Below are 12,375 nucleotides of genomic sequence, written 5' to 3' on the forward strand. Positions count from 1 at the left end.
TACTTGTGTTTTTCTTTACAAATGTACATTTGATCTCACTTATAGATGTATTTTTCACAGAAGAAAATGATGGACATAATTGTTTCTTGTTCATTACACCTTGCAATGCACTTTTCATTGTTTTTCAGAGAAGATTCCTTATGCGTTTATTTCGATTACATATTGTATACTTACATATATATATATATATATCTCAAAGGTCTAATGCAGCTGTTTTGTCTCAATATCAAATCATTTCTGGGTAACAGTTAAGTACCTTACTGTGATTATTTTCAATTAAAATGGTCAAAATGAAATCGATGGCTTCTTAGCAAAGAGCAATTTATCAATCAAGAATGTTCCTAGGACTGTCTGGGAGTGATCTGAGTGGGGAAGGGAAAACTGAAAACTAGCTGTTATTGGCAGAGTGGTTTGGAACTTTGTGTAACCTAGGTTCAATAAGAATGAGTCTTGGTCTTTTGAGCAGGTCAAATCTCCATCCCACCAAAACGGTCGGAAATTTCAGGCAGTCTTTTCAAACAGCTCTTACACTAAAAGGGCATTATAATCATTTTCACAATTTCACAGTATTATTTCAACCTCTGTGGAAATATATATAACACAGAAAAATCACATTTTTGACTGCACTGGGGTTTTAAGATCATTTTTCTTTAAGGGTTTGCCTCCATTTTGAACAGATTTATGCAGACCACATTTAAATCGTTTTTTTCTTTTCAAGTGTAGCTGTGTTAGACACCGATTCTTTTTCTGATGTGAAAATACATTTCCTACTAAACATGGACATTGAAATGGTTTAATGAATCTGTACGTGTCTGTTTACTTACATCAAGGTACTGCGATGTCATTGAGATGTCAGTGCATGTTAAAACAAACAGGATTCAATCCATGACTAGGTGTTGTGGCGGGCTTTCATTTAACATGTTTTACCTCCTACCCCTTTCACATGTAAAGAAGACGCTATGGTAAAGAAGACAGGGTTTTTGTCTAGCTATGACAAGGCCATATGACAGGAGACTGGCATTATGAGCTGCACATGGTGGGTAAATGTTTCACGTACCACACTAGTACTCTGACAGGCCGTTTACTGAAAATGTACACTTAACCGCTCCGTTTACTGAAAATGTACACTTAACCGCTCCGTTTACTGAAAATGTACACTTAACCGGTCCGTTTACTGAAAATGTACACTTAACCGGTCCGTTTACTGAAAATGTACACTTAACCGCTCCGTTTACTGAAAATGTACACTTAACCGCTCCGTTTACTGAAAATGTACACTTAACCGCTCCGTTTACTGAAAATGTACACTTAACCGCTCCGTTTACTGAAAATGTACACTTAACCGCTCCGTTTACTGAAAATGTACACTTAACCGCTCCGTTTACTGAAAATGCACATTTAACCGCTCCGTTTACTGAAAATGCACATTTAACCGGTCCGTTTATTGAAAATGCACATTTAACCGGTCCGTTTACTGAAAATGCACATTTAACCGGTCTGTTTACTGCAAATGCACACTTAACCGGTCCGTTTACTGGAAATGTTACACTTAACCGGTCCGTTTACTGGAAATGTACACTTAAGGGGACTCCCGAGTGGCGCAGTGGTCTAAGGCACTGCATCGCAGTGCTAGCTGTGCCACTAGAGATTCTGGGTTTGAGTCCAGGCTCTGTCGCAGCCGGCCGTGACTGGGAGGCCCATGGGGCGGCACACAATTGGCCCAGCGTTGTCCGGGTTATGGGGGGTTTGGCCGGTAGGGATATCCTTGTCTCATCGCATACTAGCGACTCCTGTGGCGGGCCGGGCGCAGTGCACGCTGACACGGTAGCCAGGTGTATGGAGTTTCCTCTGACACATTGGTGCGGCTGGCTTCCGGGTTGGATGGGCATTGTGTCAAGAAGCAGTGCGGCTTGGTTGGGTTGTGTTTTGGAAGGATGCACAGCTCTCGACCTTCGCCTCTCCCGAGTCCGTACGGGAGTTGCAGCGATGAGACAGGACTGTAACTACTACCAATTGGATACCACAAAATTGGGGAGAAAAAAAGGGATGAAAAAAAGAAAATTCACATAACCAGTCCGTTTACTGAAAATGCACATTTAACCGGTCCGTTTACTGAAAATACACATTTAACCGGTCAGTTTATTGAAAATGCACATTTAACCGGTCCGTTTACTGAAAATGCACACTTAACCGGTCCGTTTACTGAAAATGCACACTTAACCGGTCCGTTTACTGGAAATGCACACTTAACCGGTCCGTTTACTGGAAATGCACACTTAACCGGTCCGTTTACTGGAAATGCACACTTAACCGGTCAATCTACATTTAATCTAGAACCACATCTCTGACAAGAAAGGCATGTTTTTAAGGGTCAGTTTGACTGCATGTTTTTAAAGGTCAGTTTGACTGCATGTTTTTAAAGGTCAGTTTGCATGTTTTTAAGGGTCAGTTTGCATGTTTTTAAAGGTCAGTTTGCATGTTTTTAAGGGTCAGTTTGCATGTTTTTAAAGGTCAGTTTGCATGTTTTTAAGGGTCAGTTTGACGGCATGTTTTAAAAGGTCAGTTTGACTCCATGTTTTAAAGGGTCAGTTTGACTCCATGATTTAAAGGCCAGTTTGACGGCATGTTTGACTGTTTTTCCTGGTCTGGCTGGTAGATTAATAATTCCACTGTATTGTCCCAGTCCCAGTCATACATAAAAACTCATCTTATCTCACCTTTGTAATAAATCTGTGTTCGACAGTGTGAAGGTTATTAGACTAGAATTTCCCTTTTCACCTGCCATGGAAATCTGGAAAGGAAACTACCTAAAAGCACTGTGATTGGCATCTCTAGCCATCGTCACACTTAGACCTTTAGTGTACCCATTCAGTTCCTCTTCAATACCACAGAGACTTCAAAGGATCTGAGTTTGACTATCGAGATGAGAGTGAGAGGTTTCCCTTGGCAACACACTTCACTTTCATAACCACACAGGGAGAGGCCGGTTGGTGTTTAACCTGTTCATAAAACATGCTGTAGCCACCTGTGGCGGAGGACAATTACTTCTGCTTGTGTAAGTCACCTACGTACTGAAAACCTCTAAAAGCGGAGAGCACTGCTCCTTCCCTGTGATGTGTGTGAGGAAGAGAAATAGAGAGCCAGGGAGGGAGAAAAGGGGAATATGGTGTCTGTCTGTCTTTGTCTGCGTGTCCACTATGTGACAGATGTTGTGGTGCTTACAGAAAGAGCACACACTGAGGCAGGAAGATCAGACTGTGATGCTGCTCACCCTGTCTTGGAACAGACTATTCCCTCTGACAATAGACGGCTGACATTGTGGCCTGTGGCCTAGCCTCCGCCCAGAGCCAACGGCCTGTTGAATAAAATATGACTGTCCGGATGACCACAATGCAGAAAACGTTCCCCTGTGCCCTCCCGAAAACAAAAGCACCCCTGTTCTCCCACCACGGCCCTATGAAGGAGGGCCCTGTCACTTGTCCTCTGGGCAGGGGTGGGGTGTGGGGCGTTTGGGATTCCAGTGCGGGCATCACTGGGAGAGACGCCGGGCTTGTGGAACACAAACCACTGTTCTAGACCTACAGCTGAAAAGCATATGAATATTGATACATAGTTTGATATGTGGGAGATGAACAGAGTGGAATCCATTGAGACTGGGTGAGACTGAGCTGGTTTCCATGTCTCCATGCCAATGGGAATTTGTTTACATGGAGATGCCAGCCTGATGATGTGCGGATGATGTCCCGTGTACGCACTGTGTCATGGGAACACTGTATCCTAATAGAGAAGAGACTCATGTTGGTCATAAACAGTGACGTCCATCTAGATCATCTGTCCTCACACTGAATGAGGGAGTAGACTGCAATCCACCAGAGGAGGCTGGTGGGCGGAGCTATAGGAGGATGGGCTCATTGTAATGGCTGGAATGGAATAAATGGAACGGTACCAAACACATGGTTCTCATTCCAGCCATTACATGAGCCTGTCCTCCGATAGCTCCTCATACCAGCCTCCTCTGAATCCACCCATTATACCAGGAACAATCGCTAACCAAATACATTTAGCTAATTAATAACCACATCAGCCCTAAAGCAATCATTCTCCTCTGACATTGCATGCGTGATAAGTTTGAAGGAGAAAGTGAAGGAAATAAAGTTGGTTCATTTTCCCAGAACAGGAACTGAAAGAGGAGAGCCAACATTGCGTTCACCTTGTGGACTAGTTCTCTAAGTGTGTTAACCAAAGAGCTGTTTGGTGACATTTCAGCACAGGTGTATGTGTGCATGTGTGTGTACACATGATGTGTGTGAAAGAGAGGGGAGGTGTGTGTGTGTGTGTGTGTGAGAAATGTCTTCTGTTTTGCAGCTATGATACGCTGAGTGTACAAAACATTAGGAACACCTGCTCTTTCCATGACATAGACTGACCAGGTGAAAGCTATGAACCCTTATTGATGTCACTTGTTAAATCCACTTCAATCATTGTAGATGAAGGGGAGAAGACAGGTTCAAGAAGGATTTTCAAGCTTTGCGACAACTGAGAGATGGATTGTGTATGTTTGCCATTCAAAGGGTGAATGGGCAAGCCAAAAGATTTAAGTGCCTTTGAACGATGTATGGTAGTAGATGCCAGGTTTGTGTGTCAAGAACTGCAATGCTGCTGGGTTTTTCCACGCTCAACAGTGTCCTGTGTCTATCAAGAATGGTCCACCACCCAAAGGACATCCAGCCAACTTGACACAACTGCGGGAAGTATTGAAGTGAACATGGGCAGCATCCCTGTGGAACGACACCTTGTAGAGTCCATGCCCCCAACTAATTGAGGCTGTTCTGAGGGCAAATGGGGGGAAGGTATTCCTAATGTTTTGTACAGTCAGTGTTGATGGCTGGTTTAAGAAACACAATTACATCTGAACAGCCTCGTTTACACCTTGCACTAACATGTGAGTTTTGTGATCTGATGAATATGATCCAATGCCTTTTTGATCAAGTTTTGTTGCGTCTACACTTGGTGTTAAAATGTGTCTCATCCGTCCACTGTGTCCACATTGTGACCTGATATTTGACAGAAATTCTTTCAAAATATTATGAATTTATTTACTTTAAGGCAATTACTGGTGCCATAAGACTTAGGTCAATGGTGCTTACTGTCAATGATTTTAGTGGTTGGTATAATGATAATTTAAATGGTTTGACCATCCAGATCCGGAGGTCAGGAAGATCTGATCACAATCTGATGAATGTGTCTTTTAATCGCCTACACCTGTAAATGGGGTGACAATGAGAATTTGGACAAGATCAGGACATAGGATGCATGTTAGCATCAGGTATAAACAGGGCTAAGGAGTGCAGTAGAACCAGTTTATGTGGATGTTTTTCGCAGGTTGACATTTATTGTCATGAGTCTTGCCCTGGAGGCAGCACTGAGTGGTTTCTGCTAGATTGGCCAGCGGCGAAGTCAAAATTGGCGATATTGTAAAAATTCATGAAAACTAAAATTAGCTTTTTGGTGTTAATTTAAGGTTAGGGTTAGCCATTATTAGGTTTAGCAGTGTGGTTAAGGTTAGGGTAAGGTTTAAAATCTGATTTTATGACTTTGTGGCTGTGCCAGCTAGTGACCACTCTGCAGAGCTGCCTCCATGACATGAGTCATCCCAATAAATGCCAACCTGCATGGTTTTCACGCTGCGGGCTTGACGTTGACAGCCAGTAAGGAAAAGAGACAGCTCTGAATTCAAGTGTAATATTCTCCTATAACTACATTTGGACCTTTTGATACCGCTGTTTGGAGTAGCACATTTGTGGTGAGTTAGTCTATTAGATTATGTTATAGGTAATCTTGTGTGTGTATAAAGGTTTCTCATTAGCATACAATATATTATATACCTATATAGGTACACTACTGTTCAAAAGTTTGGGGTCACTTAGAAATGTCCTTGTTTTTGAAAGAAAAGCAAATTTTTTTTTTTTTTTTTTTTTTTTTTTTTTTTTGCGGCCTCCCGGGTGGCGCAGTGGTCTAGGGCACTGCATCGCAGTGCTAACTGCGCCACCAGAGTCTCTGGGTTCGCGCCCAGGCTCTGTCGCAGCCGGCCGCGACCGGGAGGTCCGTGGGGCGACGCATAATTGGCATAGCGTCGTCCGGGTTAGGGAGGGTTTGGCCGGTAGGGATATCCTTGTCTCATCGCGCTCCAGCGACTCCTGTGGCGGGCCGGGCGCAGTGCGCGCCAACCAAGGGGGCCAGGTACACGGTGTTTCCTCCGACACATTGGTGCGGCTGGCTTCCGGGTTGGAGGCGCGCTGTGTTAAGAAGCAGTACGGCTGGTTGGGTTGTGCTTCGGAGGACGCATGGCTTTCGACCTTCGTCTCTCCCGAGCCCGTACGGGAGTTGTAGCGATGAGACAAGGTAGTAATTACTAGCGATTGGATACCACGAAAATTGGGGAGAAAATGGGATAAAATTTAAAAATAAAAATAAAATAAAAAAGCAAATTTTTTGAACATTAAAATAACATAAAATTAATCAGAAATACAGTGTAGACATTGTTAATGTTGTAAATGACTATTGTAGCTGGAAATGGCAGATTTTTTTTGAATATCTACATTAGCGTACAGAGGCCCATTGTCAGTAACCATCTGATTAAAGAAGCAATAAAACTGGCCTTTAGACTAGTTGAGTATCTGGAGCATCAGCATTTGTGGGTTCGATTACAGGCTCAAAATGTCCAAAAACAAAGAACTTGTCTATTCTTGTTCTGAGAAATGAAGGCTATTCCATGTGAGAAATTAACAAGAAACTGAAGATCTCGTACAACGCTGTGTACTACTCCCTTCACAGAACAGTGCAAACTGGCTCTAACCAGAATAGAAAGGAGTGGGAGGCCCCGGTGCACAACTGAGCAAGAGCAAGGAGTGTCTAGTTTGAGAAACAGACGCCTCAGCTGGCAGCTTTATTAAATAGCACCCGCAAAACACCAGTCTCAACGTCAACAGTGAAGAGCTGGCCTTCTAGGTAGAGTTGCAAAGAAAAAGCCATATCTCAGACTGGCCAATAAAAGGAAAAGATTAAGTTGGGCAAAAGAACACAGACACTGGACAGAGGAACTCTGCCTAGAAGGCCAGCATCCTGGAGTCGCCTCTTAACTGTTGACGTTGAGACTGGTGTTTTGCGGGTACTATTTAATGAAGCTGCCAGTTGAGGACTTGTGTATTTCAACCTAGTGCATTTCCACCTGGGGAAAAAAGCACAACGTGATCAGTTAATCTCATCCATAGAAATATAATCATTCTAGTTCTGTGTTCCCAACATGCTTTATGAGTTTTAGTTCTGTGTTCCCAACATGCTTTATGAGTTTTAGTTCTGTGTTCCCAACATGCTTTATGAGTTTTAGTTCTGTGTTCCCAACATGCTTTGTGAGTTTTAGTTCTATGTTCTCAACATGCTTTGTGAGTTTTAGTTCTATGTTCTCAACATGCTTTGTGAGTTTTAGTTCTATGTTCTCAACATGCTTTGTGAGTTTTAGTTCTATGTTCTCAACATGCTTTGTGAGTTTTAGTTCTATGTTCTCAACATGCTTTGTGAGTTTTAGTTCTATGTTCTCAACATGCTTTGTGAGTTTTAGTTCTATGTTGTCAACATGCTTTGTGAGTTTTAGTTCTATGTTGTCAACATGCTTTGTGAGTTTTAGTTCTATGTTGTCAACATGCTTTGTGAGTTTTAGTTCTATGTTCTCAACATGCTTTGTGAGTTTTAGTTCTATGTTCTCAACATGCTTTGTGAGTTTTAGTTCTATGTTCTCAACATGCTTTGTGAGTTTTAGTTCTATGTTCTCAACATGCTTTGTGAGTTTTAGTTCTATGTTGTCAACATGCTTTGTGAGTTTTAGTTCTATGTTCTCAACATGCTTTGTGAGTTTTAGTTCTATGTTCTCAACATGCTTTGTGAGTTTTAGTTCTATGTTCTCAACATGCTTTGTGAGTTTTAGTTCTATGTTGTCAACATGCTTTGTGAGTTTTAGTTCTATGTTCTCAACATGCTTTGTGAGTTTTAGTTCTATGTTCTCAACATGCTTTGTGAGTTTTAGTTCTATGTTCTCAACATGCTTTGTGAGTTTTAGTTCTATGTTCTCAACATGCTTTGTGAGTTTTAGTTCTATGTTCTCAACATGCTTTGTGAGTTTTAGTTCTATGTTCTCAACATGCTTTGTGAGTTTTAGTTCTATGTTCTCAACATGCTTTGTGAGTTTTAGTTCTATGTTCTCAACATGCTTTGTGAGTTTTAGTTCTATGTTCTCAACATGCTTTGTGAGTTTTAGTTCTATGTTCTCAACATGCTTTGTGAGTTTTAGTTCTATGTTCTCAACATGCTTTGTGAGTTTTAGTTCTATGTTCTCAACATGCTTTGTGAGTTTTAGTTCTATGTTCTCAACATGCTTTGTGAGTTTTAGTTCTATGTTCTCAACATGCTTTGTGAGTTTTAGTTCTATGTTCTCAACATGCTTTGTGAGTTTTAGTTCTATGTTCTCAACATGCTTTGTGAGTTTTAGTTCTATGTTCTCAACATGCTTTGTGAGTTTTAGTTCTATGTTCTCAACATGCTTTGTGAGTTTTAGTTCTATGTTCTCAACATGCTTTGTGAGTTTTAGTTCTATGTTCTCAACATGCTTTGTGAGTTTTAGTTCTATGTTGTCAACATGCTTTGTGAGTTTTAGTTCTATGTTGTCAACATGCTTTGTGAGTTTTAGTTCTATGTTCTCAACATGCTTTGTGAGTTTTAGTTCTATGTTCTCAACATGCTTTGTGAGTTTTAGTTCTATGTTCTCAACATGCTTTGTGAGTTTTAGTTCTATGTTTTCAACATGCTTTGTGAGTTTTAGTTCTATGTTCTCAACATGCTTTGTGAGTTTTAGTTCTATGTTGTCAACATGCTTTGTGAGTTTTAGTTCTATGTTCTCAACATGCTTTGTGAGTTTTAGTTCTATGTTCTCAACATGCTTTGTGAGTTTTAGTTCTATGTTCTCAACATGCTTTGTGAGTTTTAGTTCTATGTTCTCAACATGCTTTGTGAGTTTTAGTTCTATGTTCTCAACATGCTTTGTGAGTTTTAGTTCTATGTTCTCAACATGCTTAGTGAGTTTTAGTTCTATGTTCTCAACATGCTTTGTGAGTTTTAGTTCTATGTTGTCAACATAACACTGTCTTGAGTCCTATTTGGGTATCTGTTGTTAGTTTCCGGAGGAGTTGTGGAATTTCATTTAGAGCGTTTGACATCGTCCTGAGCTTTGTCTTTCATGTGAGTTCACCTGCTCTCTGGTCTGTATTTAGTCACACCGTGGAGCAGTCTGTATTGTTCTGCTTATAGGCGTGTTACATTGGGTTTTATGGTTAGGGGTTAACAGTTACTGCTCTGGGAACTGTTTCCTCTGAATGTGACCTCCCAGAATGTGTGCTTCTGGAGAATGTCTAAAGATGTGTGTCTCTGAATGTATCTTTTCTCTTTCTTCTTTGGAGTGTTTTACTTGTCTTAAACATCCATCTCTCTGAATGTTTCTCCTCCTTTCATTTTTCTCTTCATTGGAAGTTCTCAAAACATTCTTTCTCTCTTCTCTAGAAATTTTTATTTTTAATCTATAATCATCTAGGAATTTAGGTGACAGGGACAGGGAGGAGCCTCAAGCAAATGCACCCCCCACACACACACATTCTGTCTCTGTTTCTCTATCTCTCTCTCTTACACACACACACACACACCCTCTCTTACTCACACTCACTCACACACACACACACACTCACTCACACACACACACACACTCCAACACACACACACACACACACACACACACCCTCTCTTACACACACACACACACACACACACACACATACACACACACACACACACACACACACACACACACACACACACACACACACACACACACACACACACACACACACACACACACACATAATGTTGGAGAATGTAACCATCCTCTGTCAAACCGGTTTCCAGGTTGCCTTCTTTATTCTTCTACAGCATTGTGTCTTTGAGAGATGATCTGTAATGTTCACTCTTCCTTTCAGTACTCATGACGGACTATACGCCTTGACTTCAATGTATCACCTTTATGCATTTCTATTTCCATGACAATGGATTATATTTCTATAGAAATGGGGGCTTCTCCAGTGAGGATCTCAGTCTGTGGATCTAACCCCTTCAGACAGGATCTATCCCCTTCAGACAGGATCTATCCCCTTCAGACTAGCTATCCCCTTCAGACTAGCTATCCCCTTCAGACAGGATCTATCCCCTTCAGACAGGATCTATCCCCTTCAGACAGGATCTATCCCCTTCAGACAGGATCTATCCCCTTCAGACAGGATCTACCCCCTTCAGACAGGATCTATCCCCTTCAGACAGGATCTATCCCCTTCAGACAGGATATATCCCCTTCAGACTAGCTATCCCCTTCAGACAGGATCTATCCCCTTCAGACAGGATCTATCCCCTTAAGACAGGATCTATCCCCTCCAGAATGGATCTATCCCCTTCAGACTGGATGAAGTGTGTGTGTGTTGTGTGTGCGTGCGTGCCTGCTTCCTGCATGAGCGTGAGTGAGTCTGTGTGGCCTCTGACAAGTTGCCAAACAATCATGAGATTCCGATCACAATGGATGTTTACTAAACTGTAGACAACATGGGGGCTGTGTTTAGTCACATCATTATGGAGGCTTTGCCACCTGAGGGCGTCTGTGCACAGGTGTTAAGTTTCAGATCTGTGTCCTCGGCGCCTCCTGCCTCTCAATTCAATTAAATTCAAGGGCTTTATTGGCATGGGAAACATATGTTAACATTGCCAAAGCAATTGAAGTAGATAATAAACAAAAGTGAAATTAACAGCAAACATTACACTCACAGAAGTTCCAAAAGAATAAAGACATTTCAAATGTCATTATGTCTATATACAGTGTTGTAACGATGTGCAAATAGTCTCTCTCTCCGTGTGTGTGTGTGTGTGTGTGTGTGTGTGTGTGTGTGTGTGTGTGTGTGTGTGTGTGTGTGTGTGTGTGTGTGTGTGTGTGTGTGTGTGTGTGTGTGTGTGTGTGTGTGTGTGTGTGTGTGTGTGTGTGTGCTGTTTTATGCATGAGACTGCTGGTTCTGTTTCAGTAACTTGTTACTTTGGGTGACCACTCAGCCCTGGCACCTACCCCACATGTTAGAAACTGTTGATGTCAACAGCATAAAGGTGTACAGGAAATGGCTGCAGTAGCTTGTAGAAGGGTTGTAGGGAGAATGATTGACATGAGAGAAAGAGGACATGAAGTGGGCTATAGAGACAGTCATCTGTTACTGACGTCATAATAACACAAAGCTGAGGCAATTCCATTGTAACCAGCTTGTTACGATGCCTCCTTAATACACTCTGACCTCAAACCTCACATCACCTATAGGACTATATCATATCGTATCAACCTTAACCCAACACCTAGCTACGTCTGCATGTGAAGGACTTGGTATAGAGAAGTGTGGAGGGACCTTAACCCAACCCCTGGTGACCTCGTCGAGAGGTTCAGATCTGTTGACCAAGGTGTTGGGTTGACAGTTGTTGGACTGGGGTTCGATTCCCGGTCGGGGCTACTGCCCAAATTTGCTACAATATTATGACTGTGGTAGTCATAAATCATCTACCACAGTATTTACATTTGGACGGTCTGAATAAGGGGTCATTCTCACTCAGTCAGCAACCCAAGACCTTAGGACTTTAGGACCTGGGGCGGCAGGTAGCCTAGTGGTTAGAGCATTGGGCCAGTAACTGAAAGGTTGCTGGATCGAATTCCCGAGCTGACAAGGTAAAAATCTGTTGTTCTGCCCCTGAACAAGGCAGTTAACCCACTGTTACCCGGTAGGCTGTCATTGTAAATAAAAATGTGTTCTTAACTGACTTGCCTGGTTAAATAAGAATAAATCAAAAAGGACTTCTGTCTTTTCCATGCATTATTTTCCTTTCTCTCTCTCTGTGTCTTTCTCTTTCTCTGTCTGTCTCTCTCTCTCTTTCTCTGTCTCTCTCTCTGTGTCTTTCTGTCTCTGTCTGTCTGTCTGTCTCTCTCTCTGTCTGTCTGTCTCTCTCTCCACTCAGTAGAAGTAAATGGCCTTATAAAAACACACAGAGCAGGTTGACATCCAACTGTTTCACATGCCTCCGCTCTCCACCCTACGCTCCGTCAAAGAAAAATAGTGGTTGCTTTCTATCAGCTGCTCTGCTATCAGCGGTTTTCTACTGTATGTTTAACAAGGTGAGGCTGGGAGCGGGAGCACCACAGAGCCTGGAGACTGTAGACAACCTCTGCACAGATTTTGCCTCTGTCTTTTGCCATTTGAATGG

Source organism: Salvelinus namaycush, chromosome 1 (assembly GCF_016432855.1).
Source record: "Salvelinus namaycush isolate Seneca chromosome 1, SaNama_1.0, whole genome shotgun sequence".
Taxonomy (NCBI): domain Eukaryota; kingdom Metazoa; phylum Chordata; class Actinopteri; order Salmoniformes; family Salmonidae; genus Salvelinus; species Salvelinus namaycush.